This window comes from Ambystoma mexicanum, chromosome 5q (assembly GCF_040938575.1).
Source record: "Ambystoma mexicanum isolate Mex_15411 chromosome 5q, UKY_AmexF1_1, whole genome shotgun sequence".
Classification (NCBI taxonomy): Eukaryota; Metazoa; Chordata; class Amphibia; order Caudata; family Ambystomatidae; genus Ambystoma; species Ambystoma mexicanum.
This window is the reverse complement of record NC_090933.1, coordinates 339,223,513-339,241,046: the sequence shown is the minus strand read 5'-3', so window position 1 is coordinate 339,241,046 and position 17,534 is coordinate 339,223,513. Positions and strand designations below refer to the sequence as shown.

Below are 17,534 nucleotides of genomic sequence, written 5' to 3'. Positions count from 1 at the left end.
AGGCCGGCGGGCGCATGTGAATCCTTGAAAGATATCAACGCTGGAGAAATGGAGTTACAGGTAAGAAACTACTCCCTTCTCCAGCATTGGATCTTTCATGTATTCACATGCTTAGAATAGATCATATAGCCGTACTCCTAATCTCGAGGTGTGCAATGCAAACCAATACTACCAGAGCCGCACATGCAGTTAGCAATACAAACCCCCAATCATGGTACATTGACAGTAACCCCAATCATGGTACATTGACAGGAGGGTACACCCCTCTGTGGGGCTTACCTTACTGAAACAGGTGTCACAGGACTGCTCACCCCATCTGTAAATCTGCTGCATGCTGTTGCTCTAGGCAATAATGCAGAGTAAATGCATGCGGCACCGACCAGGATGCCGCTTGACAGATGTCCAACAGCGGGATTCCGGACCACAATGCCGCCGATGACGAGGTGGATCTTGTTGAGTGGGCCTTTGGACACTTTTCCAGAGGTTTCCCTGCTTTAGAGTGGCAGAAGGTGATAGTCGACGACAGCCAGCGGGTTAGTCTTAGTTTGGAGATCGCTTTTCCCTTTACCGAAGGCCCATAAGCCACAAACAGTTGTCTCGTACGTCTAAAGTCTTGAGTACGACGGAGATAAAACTTCAAAGCTCTTTTGACATCCAAGGTATGGAGAGCTTTTTCCACAAAAGAAGAGGCCGCTGCGAAGAATGTTGGTAGCACAATGGAAGAATGCTTGTGGAATGCAGTTGGAACCTTTGGTATGAAATGAGGGTTGGTTGCCAGCACCACCGGGTCCTTGAGAAAACGCAAGTATGGGGGATCTATGACCAACGCCTGCAGCTCCGACAGTCTTCTTGCTGATGTACTAGCTACTAAAGCCATTTTCCATGACAATAATGTTAAGGATGATGACGACATAGGCTCAAAAGAAGCTTTCTTTAGTCCTGCCAGTACCAGAATGAGACTCCAAATAGGACGGAACTTTTTGGCCGGAGGGAAGGTCCGAAATAAGCCGCTCAGGAAATGCTTAACCAGTCGAGTTGAATGCCTTTTACGAGTAAATCTTGAAATGGCTGCCAAATTAACTTTTATGGAGGAGAACGATAATCCTCTTTTCGCAAAGTGTAGCAAATATGGAGGAACTTGTTCCGACGCGATGTTTAGTGGGTCCACCCCCGGTTGGTCCCTGCACCACACGCAGAATCTTCGACTTACATGCGTACGAAGTATTCGTGGACGGAGCCCGTGCTGCCTCTAAAATTCGGCGGCAATCTGAGGAAATGTTCAGGGACCCAAACTCTGTTTGTCAGGAACCAGGCTGTCAGGCTGAGGGCACCTGGGTCGTGATGCCAAACTGCTCCCTTGTCTTGAGAGAGAAGGTCCAGAATCTTCTGGAACCTCACTGGCTCCGTTATAGACAGCTGGAGAAGGTCCAAAAACCACGACTGTCTCGCCCAGTAAGGAGTGATTAGAATCACACGACATGGGTATTTTTAAACCCACTGGAGTGTCTGTCGAATGAGCGGAAACGGAGGGAACGCATACGTGAACCTGCCCGTCCACGGGAAGGAGAATGCCTCCCCCAGCGAGCCGGGTTGTGGCCATCTGCTTGCGTAATGTTCGCACTTGTTGTTCTCTCAAGTTGCAAAAAGGTCCGTGGGGGGGGGATGACCCCACTTCTTGAAGATGTTCGCCAGTTGTTGATCGTTCAACTCCCACTCATGCAGTTGATCAATCTCTCTGCTGAGAGAGTCTGCTTGTACATTGCGCACCCCTAGCAGATGGTAAGCCATTAAGCTTATTTCCTGCTTGAGGGCTTAATGCCATATCTCTTGAGCTTCGCTCAAGATTGTTCTGGAACGAGTGCCCCCTTGCTTCCTGAGGTAGAACATTGTTGTTGTATTGTCCGTTAATATTCTTACGACTGATCCCTGTATTTGTGGTAAAAATGATTTCAGAGCCAAAACGTACTGCCCTCAACTCCAGCACGTTGATGTGAAGCATCGACTCTTTTGGGGACCATTGGCCTTGAACCTGTAGGGATCCCAGATGGGCTCCCCATCCTGTCCGCGATGCATCCGTTACCACTGTCAACTGAAAATCCGGTTCCTGCAGGGGCATCCCTCTCGTTAGATTGTCTGAGAGCTGCCACCACTGAAGCGCTTGTAGGAGGTCGTCATTGATGCTCAACTCGTCGGACCACAATCTGCGACTTTGAGACCATCAGTCTGCCAGGAACTCTTGTATCGGGCTCATGAAGAGACGACAGCTGTTCACCAACGGGATACACAACGCCATGGCCCCTAACAGTGACATTTATTTCCTGACTGACACTCTGGTGCCAGCCTTCCACTCCTTTGCCTTTTGTTTGAGCTTTTGAACCCTTTCCATGGACGGTTTCACTAGCCCTGAATGAGTTTGGAATTCCGCTCCCAAAAACACCAAACTCTTTGAAGGAGCCAAGCAGGACTTATCGAAGTTGACTGCAAAGCCTAACCGCTGCAGAAGTTGCATGGTGGCTTCTAGGCTCGCTTGAGCCACTCCCGGCGACGAACCCTTTACCAGCCAATCGTCCAGATAAGGGTAAACATGATGACCTTTCCTTCGCAGCCAAGCTGCCACTGGAGCCAAGCCTTTTGTGAATGTCCTGGGGGACTATTTTAGTCCGAACTGAAGCACTTTGAATTGGTAATGACTCTGACCGACTACGAACCTTAGAAACTTTGTGTCGTCGATGCATGGGTATGTGGAAATATGCGTCTTGCAGGTCTAACAACGCCAGAAAATCCCCCGGCTGTATAGACCGGATAACCTCCTGAAGTGTAAGCATTTTGAACTTCAGGCGCTGCAGAGTCTTGTTGAGAGCCCGAAGGTCCTGAATGGGTCTCCACTTGCCGTTGGGTTTTTTGACCACGAAGTAACGGGATTAAACTCCCAGACCTCTCTCGGCCACCGGAACAAATACTATAGCCCCTTTTTGCAGCATAAACTCCACTTCCTGTTGTAATATGTGACGATGGGGTTGCGCCAAATACACAGGCGGAATATGAGATGGTACCTTCTTGAACTGCAAAGAGTGGCCTAGTCTTACAGTGTCCAACACCCAACGGTCTGATGTTATCCTTTCCCACTCGTCGACGCGACGGGACACTCTGCCTCCCAGGACATTCTGAAACTCGTCATTTCTGGGACTTTGACTGCTTGCCTTTGGTGGACGAAGATTGTCCTCACCTTATCCTAGAGGCCTGGAAGTCTCGGCTTCTTCGCGTCGCTTGGACAGCTCGTCTGTAACATTGGGAGAAGTATGATGACCTGTTGAAACTCCGATCCTTGGATAACACGAATCGGGAATTCCCCCCCCGACGCTCTGCGGAAGGACCGAAATGCTCTACCACGTTGTAAGGCTCCGAGCGATCTTGCCGTGCCTGAATCTTCCTTCATGCCCTTAAGGGCCTCGTCCACTTTCTCCCCGAACAACTGCTCACCCTCGCATGGCATATCGAGCACCTTATATTGGACTTCTGGTCTAAAGTTCATACATTTCAGCCAGGTTTGTCTTCTCAAAACCACTGTTATTTATTTGCTTGAAACCGGATTCGGCCAAGTCCACGGCGATATTGATCGAGTGGTCCGATGCCTCCTCCCCCTCACAAACCAGTAACATAGCTGTTATTCTGTGCTCCTCAGGCAGGTGTTCCAGGATGGAGGCCAAATGATGCCACATCTCCCGGTCGTATCTTGCCATGATAGCCAGCGAGTTAGCTGCTTTTACCGTCATTGCTCCCACTGACAAGACAAGACCTTTTTTATCAAAAGCATCCTGCCTTCTAGCCTCACTGTCCGGGGGTGTTGTACATTTATGCTGAGTTCTGGCTTTTCTGGCAGCCGCTGCCGACACTACCGATTCTGGGGAGGGCTGTGCAGTCAAACATTTCGGTGTAGAATCCGGAGCTTTGAACTTCTTTTCCAACCTGTCCTTGATTGCAGGTTCCGAAAATGGATGGCGCATAGTTTGCAGGCCCTCTTGCCAGATGTGGTCCAGAATGGGGACCGAGAAGACGGACTTCCTCCTCTTCCCCATATGGTCAAATAAGAAGAATTCCTTCTTCTCTTCCTCTGGGGTCAGACCAAATTCAATACAGGCTTTGCCCATCATCGTGTGAAAAGAGCCAATGTCATCTGGCGGTGACGGCTGAGCCGGGCTTCTAGGAGCTTCCACCTCTGCCTCGGATTCCCATGTAGGATCTCTCGAAGGGGATGACGAAATGTCAGAAAAAGAGTCTCTGGGCCCTTGGTCTGACTGAATCTTGCAACTCTCCGTCTTCCCGGTGTGAGCGGGGGAGGTCCTCGCTAACTGGACAACATTAACTGCGGAGCAGGACCTGGTTCATCGTCGGCGGGTGTCACCGGTACTGCTGGAGGTGTACCTATGGGGGGCAACCTTGTGTCCAATTGGCTCAATAAAGACTGCAGCATGGTCAACACCTGTAAGGATAACACTGACTGAGGATTAAGCAACGACAATGTAACAGGGAAACTTTGCATTCCCGAGACCGTTGACGAGCCAACATCTTGCAAGCCCAGATCCGTTGGACAAGCAATTTGTTTGCGGTCTTCCTCCATCGACGATATTGAGAACGCCGAATCCTGCTGCAATAGGGTATCTGGCAAAACCGCATCGTACAATGACGGCTGCCAAACCTCCGGTGGATTCACCGTCGACGATTATTTCGGGGCCCCTTGAATCGTCGCTGCCGGGGTCGACGAAGCCACTGCAGGAATTGCCTGCGCCGGTGGTAATGAACCCGTCGACGACGGGATTCCCGTTGACGACATTGGTGGCCGTGACGCAGCCTCTTTAGGCGATCCCGCCTTTTTTGAGCTAGACCTATGCTTCATCGAGTCTCTACTCGAGGAAGACCTGCGATGGTCCTCTGAGGTGGAGGTCTTTATGGGATATCTTCTATCCTTTTTTGATGAAGATGAAGAGGAAGATTTTACTTGTTCGCGGTCTTCTCCACAACCATGTTTCGATGACGAAGGGGATTCTTTCGCCGGATGTTTTTCTAGCGAGGGACGTTTCTCTGTAGAACGTGGCTTCTTCGCCAGAGGCTCTCCAGATACAGAGCGACGATGAACTATCAGAGATTTAGGCCTCGATGCCAAACTGTGTGCAGATCCTACCTATTACAGTCTTAGGATTTTCTGTGAGAATCACTTACAAATCTCACAGCTGTCCGCCGAATGATGCGGGTGAAGACAATACAGACAATCCATGTGCGCATCCCCTTCATAGACTTTCTTCAGTCCGCACATGGCACACGGCCGGAATAACGCCTTCTCATACATTGGGAAAGAAAGACAAAGCTCAACCTTGAAAGAACTGAAAACACAAGGTGCTCCCGCTACTTTGGAGACGGTTGAAATCTGAAGAGAGCCGCGGGGGCGGGGCGATTTATACTGTACCTCCGATTGGGTCATGCGTAAGCGGCCTAAAACGACATATATAGGACACAGAAGTGTCAACTTTTTTACAATGGAAAACGTCTTAATAAGTATACCGAAGGTTCCCAGCCTGACGACGGAGAATATTCGAAGCATGTGAATCCATGAAAGATCCAATGCTGGAGAATTTATTAAAGCACACGTGCAGCCACATCGGAAAGAAATGCTAGCTCAATTTTTTCCAGAACAACAAACTGTAGCTCCTGCGACAGCTGCTGCCTTAAGATATAGGCTGTCAGCAATTTGAAGAACTTGAATGATATTTTTATACAACGTTTACACTCTCCATGCAGCCAATCTTCAATGTGATTGGCCTGCAATGTATGAGTGATCTCATAGAGAACCAGACAAAGACCTGTTTTTCAGTTTCTTTCCTTTTTTATAAATATATACAGACAGAAAGCAGATTGATTTCCATCTGTATCGATGTGTAAAAAAGAAATCAGTAAAAACTGAAAACTAGACGCATTAACTCAATCTCCTTCCTGTATCCCAGAGAGGGAATCCCGCCCCATGAGATGCACCTGCTGGGTACCACCCCCAGGGGCGATTATAAGGTAGCCGTCTCACCTCCCTGGCCTCAGGGAAAGGGCCTCCTTTCAGGGAGAAGGGATGACATCACAGGACTCGACACAATAGCATTCATGAAAATATGCAACAGTAATTACTTTTCTATTAAGGACGCAAAGAAGTATCAGAAATAAGGATGCTGTATTTCTATCATTAGGATCTTTACAGTTCGCACTGAACCACCATAATATATATATACACATACACACACACACACACACACACACACACGCATTACTCACCGTTATCGTATTGCTGATGCTTGTATCTGCTTCGATTCACATGCTATGCATAGGCCGACATCTAGTGGTAGCTGCAGAGTATTACAGTTTTTATTTTTCAAAAAACTAAAAGGGACATCGACAGGGCTTGCCAGTAATACTATCCCTAGTGTGAGGTCTACTGTACCCATGGTGCTTCACGCGTTGAGGTCATTCAGATGTTTTGTTTCTGACATGAGGTTGCATGAAGTGTAGCGTGAGTACAAGTACAGTAAAGCAGATTTATAACACCTTCTACTTTACAGTGGAGTAAAGGTGGGCACACGTGAATCTAAGTAAATACAAGCATCAGAAATATGATAATGGTGAGTAATGTACCGCTTCTGATGATTGTGGAATCTTCTTGGATCACATGCTATGCATAGATTAGCGAGGAGTGTCATGAGAAGGTGGTGGGTTGTGAGAAGATACAGCGGCAAATAGATGTTTTAGCACTGCTTGTCCCGCCTGGGAATCTGCTTTAAAGTGTGTCAATGCAGTAGTGCTGAGTAAATGTATGAATAGAGCTCCCTGTATCTGCTTTGCAAATGGCGTCCAGCGGGACATTTGCAATAAAGGCCAAGGTAGCTCCTGTACCCCTGGTAGAGTAAGTTATTAGTGTGAAAGGCAGAGTTATACTTGACAGAGAGTAGCAGAGCTGTATGCTTCGGACTACCCATCTGGAGATGGTGTTTTTGGGAACGTGGGCTTCTTTCCTGACAGGTGCTATGGAGACAAACAGTTGGTCTGTTTTCCTAAGCGGTCTGGACTTGTTTAAATAGTAAAGGACCACCCTCATTACATCAATTGTATGAAGTTTTTTCTCAGCTGAGCATGATGGATTTTGAAAGAAAGCTGGTAGTTCGATGGACTGATTGACATGGAACTTAGAAATGAACTTAGGTGAAAACCTTGGGTGCGTTCTTAATACCAGTTTGTCTTTGTGGATAACAAAGAAAGGGTTTTGCACTGACTTGTAGTTCACTGACTCTTCTTATGGAGGAGATAGCCACCAGGAATGCCGTTTCATATGCAAGGTGTTTAAGGCTGGACTTGTGCATAGGCTCAAAGAGGGGCCCTATGAGCTTTGCAAGTACTATATTTAGGTCCCACTCTGGAGGCGGTTTTGAAATGGGACGGTGGAGTCTTTTTACTCTGTCAATGAACGCCTTAATGACATGGATCTTCCACCAGGACACCTTACTTTGCGAAGTGGTGTAAGCAGATAGAGCCGCTAAGTGTACTTTGAGTTAAAAACTAGCCCAGAGTCTAGTAAGTGGAGCATGTTTGTTTGTTTGTTTTATTATTTATAATGCGCACCAGACCCGAGGGTATCAGGGCGCAAGGACAAGGATATTTTCAGCTTACAGAGTTACAAAAGGCAGATACAAGTACATTTCAGTTTACGGAGTTACAAAAAGCAGATACAAGTACATTATAGAGTGCAGGTAGATGGTAAAGACTTGTAGTAGCGGAAAGTGCATAAGATATAAGAAGAGAGTTAACGATATACAATAGGTTGTATGTAAGGCGGTTTGTAGAGGAAAAGGCACAGGGCAAACAATTTACACATTATATACAGGATATGCAATCTAGGCAATATGTACAGTCAATGCAACATAGTATGGCATGCGTTATGTGGAGGAGGTCAGTGGTCATTTTCCTTGATCCAGTTGATGAGGTTGGACCTAATGCGAAGATAGGGTAAATCTCCCCTCAAGGGTGGAGGGAGGGAGTTCCAATATTGGGCGGCTTTGACGGGGAAGCTGCTTCTACCAGTCTTAGTGTGTTTAAACCTAGGCACAGTTAGGAGATTTGCATTAACCGTTCTTGTGGGATGGTTGGAGGACTGCCTCATGAATCTGGCTAGAAAGGTATTGTGGGGCGGCATTGTGGAGACATTTGAGTCACAGAAGCTGCTTTAAGAAGGATTTTATCTTTCGTGGTGAGCCAGTTCTTTCTGAGGTCGGAAATGTGGGCTTTCTTTGGAAAACTTAGGGCTGCTCTCAGAGCATTGTTTTGTAGAATTTGGATTTTATTGGTAATGTATGTATTACTCCCTAAGTATAGGGCATTACAATAATCCAGTTTAGACAAGACAAGGGCTCTGGCTAAGGTAATGCAGTTGCTGGAGGAGAGGAAGGGTTTAGCTGCTCTGATTAGCTTGCAGGTGTAAGCAGTGGATGAGGCCATGGCGTTAACTTGTTTTTTAAAGGATAGGGTAGAGTCTAAGTAGAAGCCAAGGGTTTTGACTTCCTTGGCTACTGTAATGTTATTGTCGTCTATTCTGAAGTTGGAATAGTTGTGGCTAAATTTGTTCAGATTGGCAGGGGTTCCTAGGATAAGGAGTTCCGTTTTGTCATCATTCAGGCATAGTCCGTGAGAGGCCATCCATGCCTGGATGATGAGGTAGACTCTATTCACAAAGGCAAAATCCTTGTTGTAATCTCCCGTCAGCAGGATGAGGATCTGGGTATCATTAGCATAATTTGTGTAAGTGATACCCAGACCATCTAGATCGTCAAAATTGGGCTTTGTGAAAATTTTGTATAGGATAGGGGATACACAAGAACCCTTTGGCACTCCGCAGGTGATGGGAATGGGGTCAGCGGCAGCTGTAGGAGAAAAGACACGCATTGTCCTGTTATCAAGGAAGGATTGGATCCAACCTACGGCTTTTTGTGAGAAGTGGGCAGCGGAGTCCAGGTGGTTGCACAAGATTTTGTGCTCTACTAGATCGAACGCTGCTGAGAGGTCAAGTAAGAGCAATAGTGCTGCCTTTCCACTGTCTCTCAGAACGTCGATTTGTGCCTTTAAGTCAATCAGTGCACTTCGGTCCCGTGTTGGGGTCTCCTAATACATGGTTGCGTTCCAGGTATTGTTGGATTTGAAGGTAAGCTACCTTGCCTAGAATTTTGAGGAGGAAGGGGACTATGGTGATTGGTCGGTAGGTATGGAAGGGTCTAGAGTTTGTTTTTTAAGTAGTGGGAGGACCCAAGATTGTTTCAGATTGTTAGGTATGATGCTGGAGGAGGAGGAGGCGGCGTTGATGAGTTTGATGATGAATGGGGAGAGATTGCACGCAGCGTCCTTTATGATTTGGGCTGGGCAAGGATTGCCTTGGCAGTTTGAAGGTATGAGGGTTCGGATGACTTTCACCTCTAAAGTGGATACTTTGGTAAAGGTGAAGCAGGGGAGAGGTTGTTGAAAGGGTGGCGGAGTGCAAGGGGGCGGTGGCAACGGGGGTTTGCTAGGTTTAGGGGCAAGGAGAGTTTTTAAAGGATTGTGAACAATTCTTTAGTACTTGAGTTGGCTTGTGCGATACGCACATTGAAGGAGGATTGTTTGGCAATAATAATTTCTTTTTTGTAGAGCGTGGCTAATTTACTGAGGTTATTTTTATTGGTGACAGACGGATCTTGTCTCCATATTTGTTCGCTTTTATGTTTTTCTAGTCTGAGTGATTTCAGGCGGGGGAGAGAACCAAGTGTTCAAATGCTTTTTAGGTTTGCTCTTTCTAAGTTTTAGCGGTGCAATGATATCTAAGGAAGAGATAATTATTTTGTTATACTCATCTACCAAAGTGAAGGGATCTGTATGGTTGGGGAGCAAATTCACAATGGGGAGGATAAGGGGAGTGAGTTTATCAGCAGTAATATTGCTTTTATTTCTGGTGGGGATGGCAGGAGCTATGTTATTATCAGTAGGTAGGTGGGGTGTAGGTACAGTGATTGAGCGTCGTAGGCTAAAGCAAAAATCAATACAGCGAATGCACCCAGAGTACAAATATGGCAATTATACACTAAGGCTGATTCAGAAAGTAGGTACAGTGATCAAGTGTCTTAGGCTAAAGCAAAAATCAATACAGTGAATGCACCCAAGTGGAGATTTCTCAGGCAGATACAGGAGTATCTGGGAAATGCATATTAGGCAGCTCAACAAACAGTCTTAGGCATTGGGAAAACATTAAACGGACAATATGGTAATGGGGTCGAGGTGGTGGTAATGCAAAGCAATAATGCAATGAAAAGCCTAGGTAATACTACGTAATAAGGGTTTCAGCATGAATATCAACAATAAGGCAGTGTTAGCGTTAAATAAGCATGTGAGTTTAGGGCAGCAAACAATCTTGTAGTATTGTTACATATATATTGGAATAACAGTTTTGCCTGAGTGTAGGCACTGTCTGGCTAGAGTTGCAATGAGTATCAAGGATAGGGTGGCAGATGCTGTTAGCTTAATGTCTCGCCACAGTGAACCAATGTCGTTTGCAACCAAATGAAGCGGGCTGCGTGGGGGGTTTCCTGTTGAAGTGCTGGGAAAGCCTCAAGGAGGCGTTAGAATTACATCAGGGAAGGCCAACGTCTACAGACTCTCCGAAGTGACGAGTCACAACAGGGCACAGTGAATAACTGGTGGCCGCTATTGAGAAGGCGTACCTTTGTATAGGAGGTGTCTCGGCAAGAGGGAGCTTCACTGAGCCATCGGGAACCAGGACGGGGTCGGATAACTGCTAGAGACACAGCAGGCTGTTACCAGGGCACGGTTAGGGTGTGAGGAGACCAGAGTTTCTCACGGACAGCTATGCACAGGCCGGTGGACAGGCTAGGGACAGGTGCTGGTCTTGGTTCCTGTGCCTTAGTGATGGTGGCCCGGCTTACACCTGCCGCCACTCGATAGGTGCAAAAATCGTCCAGAGCAGCCAATCAGGCATATGGATACCCAACCTGGGTGTGGATTAGGCAGTGGGTTCGAGATTCGATTCTGGGGCGGCCATCTTGTAATGAAGAATGTGTGATGGAGTACATTCTATAGGATTCATTTTGATTGGCACATTACAAATCTTTTCCACTAGTTAAAGTAACAATGTCTAGTGTTTGGTTTACATGCCTCCTTGAGGATGTCAATACACCTTTGAGGTATTTTTAAATGTCCAAATTCAATGATTTCAGGAGCCAAGCTGACAAGTTCATAGACGGAGGTTGAGGGTGTAACGTTGTCCCCCACATGCTGTGTAAGTATGTTGTAGAAGTTAGATTGGATCGCACATTGCCAGTTTGTGCAGATGTGGAAACCAAGGTGGTCTTGTCCACATAGGAGTAACAAGGATTAGTGTCACTTGTGCATCCAGTTTACCACCTTGCTCATTAGAGGAGTTGGGGTAAAAGCGTAGACAAATTTCCCTGACCAGTTCATCCAAATGCAGTTCCCCCTTGGACTCGTGTTGGGGAAAGCTGGATACGAAGTCTGGGCATGGCGTGTTTTGTGGTGAACAAGTCTAGAGGTGGGGACCCCCATAGTTTGAAGATGTTGTTTACAATATTTCTGTCGAGGTGCCACTCATGCTCTTCGGGTAGAGGATCTCTGCTTAAGGAGTCTGCCAGAGAATTGTCTTCCCCTGGAACATTTTGCGATGTTAGTAACATGTCCCGCTTGAGTGCCCACTTCCAAATGTTTGTGCTCACCTGGACAGAAATGTAGAGTGTGTGCCCCCCTGTTTGTTTATATAAAACATGGCAGTGGTGCTGTCTGTGAGGACTTGAACTGTTTGGCCTGACAGGTGCACCTGGAAAGCTTGAAGGGTTTGAGCACTGCTAGTAGTTAGAGAAGATTTATGTGGTTCTGCGATGTGATCGGAGTCCACAAGCCATGCACTCTGTGGTGAAGATAATGGGCTCCCCACACGGGAAGTGACAATTGCCTGCACTGTAGGATTTTGAAAAGGGTTCCCCCTTTAACACGTTCTCCTTCGTCCACCACTGTAGAGCTTGTACAAGGGTTAGCAAAACTACCACTAGATCATCCCACTGACCAGTTGCCCGAGACCACTGTCTTGCTAACCATTCTTGCATTGGACGCATGCAGAGCCGTGCGTGGGACCAGGTAAATGCATGACGCCATCATCCCGAGTAAGCGCATTGCTTTGTGTATGGGTATTTTGGCAACCGGCTAGATACTGAGGTATTTGCAGCAGTTTGTTTTGCACTCTTTCATTTGACGGAAAGACTAGACACAGTTCTGTTTTTATGACAGCTCCTAAGAACTGTTTGAAACGAGACTTGATTTCTTCTCGTTGATTGAGAACCCCAATTTGAACAGGAGATGGATTTGTTCTTTGGGTATTTTGCTTGCAAATTTGGGGGGATGCCCCGGTTATCAGCCAGTCATCCCGATAAGGGTACACTGGGATTGATTACCTGCGCAGATGCGCTTCCACTACCGCTAGTACCTTGGTAAATACCCTTGGAGCGGAGGCTATGCCGAAGGGTAGCACCTTGAACTGGTAACGTTGGTTCGCTATTTTGAAACGCAAGAACCTTCTGTGCGTTGGGAATATTGATATATGAAAGTATGCATCTTTCATATCCAAGGTTGCCATGTAGTTCCCCTGCTTCAGCAGTGGGTTCAGTTCCTGGAGCGTTGTCATGCAGAATTTTTTAGGCTCGACATAGGTGTTCGCCGGATGCAGATCTAAGACAGGGCACATTGTAAGGTCCTTCCATAGTACAAGGCAGTACATTGAATAAATACCCTTGTTTACCTAGGCTACCACCTGGTCTACCAGGACGATTTCTATGACGTCCTTTAGAAGCAGCGTCTTCACCTCTTCCAAAAGGAAATGTTGTTCCTGGGAGCTGTGCCACTGGCTTGGCGGGTGGTTGGATGGATGGATGGTCGTCAGGATCAGCTCTATACAATAATCGTCCACCACGGTGGAAAGTGCCCACTTGTCCAAAGTTATCCCCTTCCATGCATGGGTAAAGTGTGAAAAACAACCTCCTACTGGAGTGGCATGGGAGGGAACCTTTAGCGGGTTGACATTGCTTGAGGGGGGGGGGGGGACCCCCTCTTGAGGAGGAGGAGGAGGATCTGCCCCTAATCCTAGATCTTCATTGGCCTCTTTGAAATTTGAAAACCCTGTTGGGAGGACTGCCCCTGTGACGAACCGCAAGACAAACCTTGCCCACCTTGGTTGTAATTAGAGGACCGTTGGGAGTTCTGTCCTCTAAAGCCGCAAAAGTTAAAGCCCACTCTTTGCCCAAAGGGCTAGTGAGCTGCCCCAGAGATTTGAAGGCATCATATGCCACTTTTGCACTTTTAAGTGCATCCTTTACTACGTTGCCAATCAAAGTGTTTGGTTCAATGAGCATGTTTAAGAGGCTAGCCTGGGATTTTATTTTGAAGCCTGATTGACGTAGCCATGCGTGGCGATTAATCAGTGTGCCTTCTGCCATGATTCCTCCTGCATTGTCTGCTGCGTCAAAGTTGTTTAAGGATGCAGTTGGCTACCCGTTTCCCCTCAGCGATGGTATGTGAGAGCTGTGTTTTTAGGGGCTTTGGGACTGAGTCTGTTGTGGGATCTCATCCCAATTGTGGCAATTATAACTGGCTAATAATGTTGTGTTATTAGCTATCCTTGTTTGATAGGATGCCGAGGAAGCTACCTTCCTGCCCAGGGTGTAGATTTCTTACTCTCCTTGTCAGGAGTGGCTTCGACAGAGGCCAGAGGGGTTCCCGCCCCCTTTTTTGTAGTGGTAACTACTAAAGAGTCGGGCTCTAGCTGCCCCCTGATGTATAATGGGTTTAAGGGGGATGGTCTGAACATCTTCTTGATGCGTAGATTGACTGCCCGTGTCAAATTGGGTGTAAGCAGAGAGGGCTAAATGCGTCTCTGTACGGAATGTAACTGGGGCATAAACTGAGTTGATGATTTTTTTATCCCCAAGTATGTCCTCCACAAAGTCTTTGTCGGCTTGGGCTTCTTGGGTGTCTATTTTGAAGTGCTCTGCAGCCTTTAGGAACAAATCATTATATTGCAACTGGTTGTCTACCGGCGAGTCAGCCACCGGTGGGTCGGTGTGGTCTGGGGACTGGATAATGTATGCATCCTCATCGCCATCCTAATATTGGTCCAAGTCCACCGTATCTCCTTTGTGCTCTGGGTCTGTGTATGTGCCAGGGCCTTGAGAGCCTTGCGTGGTATGGTCATAAGTGTCTTGATGTGACGAGGTGATAGCCTGCGTGATGTCTACGCAGGTTTTTTTGGCAGCGGACTGACTGCTGCAATATTCTGAGTGATTGCTGCCCCTGAAGGTTTTGGAGGACCTTGGGGTGGTCGTCAAAGAAATTTATAAAAAAAGGACATTCTCCTCTTGACTTTTTGTTCTGTGGTCCATTGTGAGGAGCTTGGCAATACAGAGAAGGCAGGAGTCGGAGGAGCAGGTGTAGGTAGGGGCTCTGGGACAGGATTTTTCTTATGGTGCACAGCCCCTGAAAGGGTGTCCTCTGGGGTAGTGTAATCCCTGCTTTTGGAAGCCTGAACTTTTTTTTAACCTGGGGCTAAAACTTATGGTTCTTCGACGTTCTGACCTTTAATAGGTGTAGTGGAAAGCATCTAGGCACTTGCGTTAACCTACTGAGCTAACTATGCTGCATATTTAGGCCCACGGCTTGTTGTGCATATATAAAGCTTATTCGAAGGGTGTAGAAAAATGCTGCTCAGCTTGACCTCGTAGGCAGGTGCACTGATAAATTCAGGGGAGCTTCCCAAAACAAAGTAAAGGGAGCCGAGAGCCAAGGAGGGTGGACATTTCCTCTCAAAAACACGTTTTGGTGCACAGAAGGGTCTGTCGAGAAGATTCTCGAAATTCTAGTGAGTCACACTGATTGACAACACGGCCCTAATAAGAAGCCCTTAGCTGAGCAAGGGGGGTGGGGGTGACGGACTCTTCCTGGGCTGTTTGGATCATGCACACACAAAGTAGTGCCTGGAATACCAGCCAGCACTAAAAGGCAGAGGCTCTTGCTGTCCCATCCCGCCTCATTTAGGCTGCCGGGGCTAGGCCAGTCCCAGAGAGAGAGACGCCAGGCATGAGGGAGGCGTGGGTGCTAGGTGTGACCAGATCGCATCAAGATCAGCGATTTCTAGGAGCGTAAGAATATATATATTTGCATCTCACCTGTAACTAATAACCTGCATGGTTTAGCTTGCATTTTCATTCCCATTTTATTGAAAACTGCTGCTTGGATTTAGTTGGCTTATTAGTAATAAATGCAAGTGTAAAATCTTCTTGTGAGTGGATTTCTTCCAGACTGTGTACATTGTGCTCACTTAGCTTCGAACTTCTGAGGGGTGATAGAGGGTCATGGAGCAATCAGGGCTGGTCCTGGGGTGAGCAAACACCCTTTCTACTACAATAGGGCGTCAGGAACTTTACCTTGCACAGTTTTGAGTTCTTTTGAGATTTTCCTTGAGGCCGTCGATGCGTCTTTCCACGCCCGAGTACTTTCCCAGATTTAGACACGTGTCGGAAACTGACTTCTGTTTCAGGGGCCTGTCGTGTGGGGATCGTGACCACGATGGCCCAGAGGACAGGGAATGTTCAGACCTTCCCCCTCAACGCTGTGTGTGGCCCATCGGTCGACAATGTGGTCGGCGATGGGTGATGTGCTTGGTGTGATGTAACTTGGTAGTGCTTGAGGAGCCGCCGGGTGTCGTCCCCGTAGCAGAAACGCCGGCCTGCCTGTTGGGGTCAGGGTCTCGCACGTGGGAATCTGATGGATCCATATCGCCCTGGGCATCACTTATGACGTCGATGATGCCATCACTTGAGGCTCCCTCAACCTCCATGGTGGCCTCGGCCTGCATGGCGTGGTGGGCCCAGCGTTGCGGTCCTTTTGAGCTTTTGGCCTGAACAGTTTGCAAAACTTGCAATGCTCCTCTGCGTGGTCCCTGGGGAGAGAAAGGTTGCATACTTGGTGCAAATCTTTCCAGGGAAACTTCCCATTACAGGAAGGGCAACATTTAAAAGGAGCGTTTTCCAAACCGCTGGACGGGTTTCCACCAAATTTACGGCTGGAGCAGCGCCTTGGTCCCGAAAGCGTGCTTCTGTAAATTTGGTGGGAATCCGTCCAGTAGTTTTTTTTTTAAATGACTAAAAAGTAGGTCCCAAAGAATTTGTGATATCTAGGTACACTGCGTGGACACACTTCCCTGTTCGGACATCGGATGTGCCAACTGATTGGATGGTGAAATGCGTGAAGTGCATCAGATTTTTGGAAACGCCCGCCATCTTGGATTCGCGGACAGCGGCCGGTGTCTGTGGACATCACGGTAAAAACATATTAAAAAACACAACATCGCACTTGTCAAACTTAAAAAATAATCTCTGGGGAGGTAAGGGGTGATGAGGATGGGATATGGTTGCAAGAATAAAAATAAAAAAACTGTGTTTTTTTTATTACTTGATTCAATTGTTAAAAAGAATTTTTACAAGATTCCTCTTTGACGATGCGTCACTCTGTTTGCAGTAAAAAAAAAAAAAAAAAAAAGATTAATCCTGATCATGCCAGGGGCCGGCGTGGCTAAATGGCCGCAGAGTAGGAAGTGATTCCTGGGAGCTCCTGCAGATCCACGTATGATCCTGAGGATCAGAGGCGTATGGAGTCAGCTAAGAAGTGTCAAAAAACATCCACTGCAGCATGAAGATATGAGGCGTGGAGCAGTCTGAAATCTGGGACAATCTACAGCTAGGATAAAGTACTGTGGACCAAAAAAGCACAACGTGTCCGGGCCGCGGGTCAAATCAAGATGGCGCCCACGGAACAAAGGGTCGGTCCGTACTGCTGGGAAGTGAGGCTGCAGGAAGCTCAGGCAGCGAAACCCATCCCTATCAGGAACGATCGGAAAAAGGGTCAGTAAATACACAGCGAGGAGGTAGCCCGGTGAAAGGCAGCCTGAATCACGGTAGCCTGCAGTGACGTGGGACAGAGCAAGCTGATCACTGCGAGAAGCGGACGTGAATTCGGAAGACTGGGGGACATAATTGCGGGCAGTGGACACATACTCGGCGTAAGTCCCAGCACTAGAAATTACATTATAATAGAGGCGTATGCAGCCCTGTGTCGACACTCGATCAACAAGAGTTGAGTGAAAGTGCAAACGCAGCCGCCCGTAATCCGAATGTCTGACGGAGCTGCAGGATCAGCTGATGGGAGGCAAAAACAGTAATAACAGCGGCAAAGTCATCTGGGAAACGTGGACTGTGCTGTGAAAAGCAAGGATAGTTGCAACATTGTAGCCAGCACGGGACTGCAAGATCAAAAAAAAGGTGAAATTGACAACCGTATGGAAGGCGGCACTCGCGCATGCTACACAAACACGATTTATTTACAACACGGGCAAGCAGGCCATAACAGAGGAT

At 47.4% G+C, this 17,534-nt stretch overlaps 1 protein-coding gene across 7 annotated transcripts in view; it reads right to left on the bottom strand.

The window, feature by feature from the left end:
- The window catches only part of FAM210A (family with sequence similarity 210 member A), a 462,026-nt gene that overhangs the window by 376,695 nt on the left and 67,797 nt on the right, over window positions 1-17,534 (bottom strand). The window lies entirely within an intron of this gene.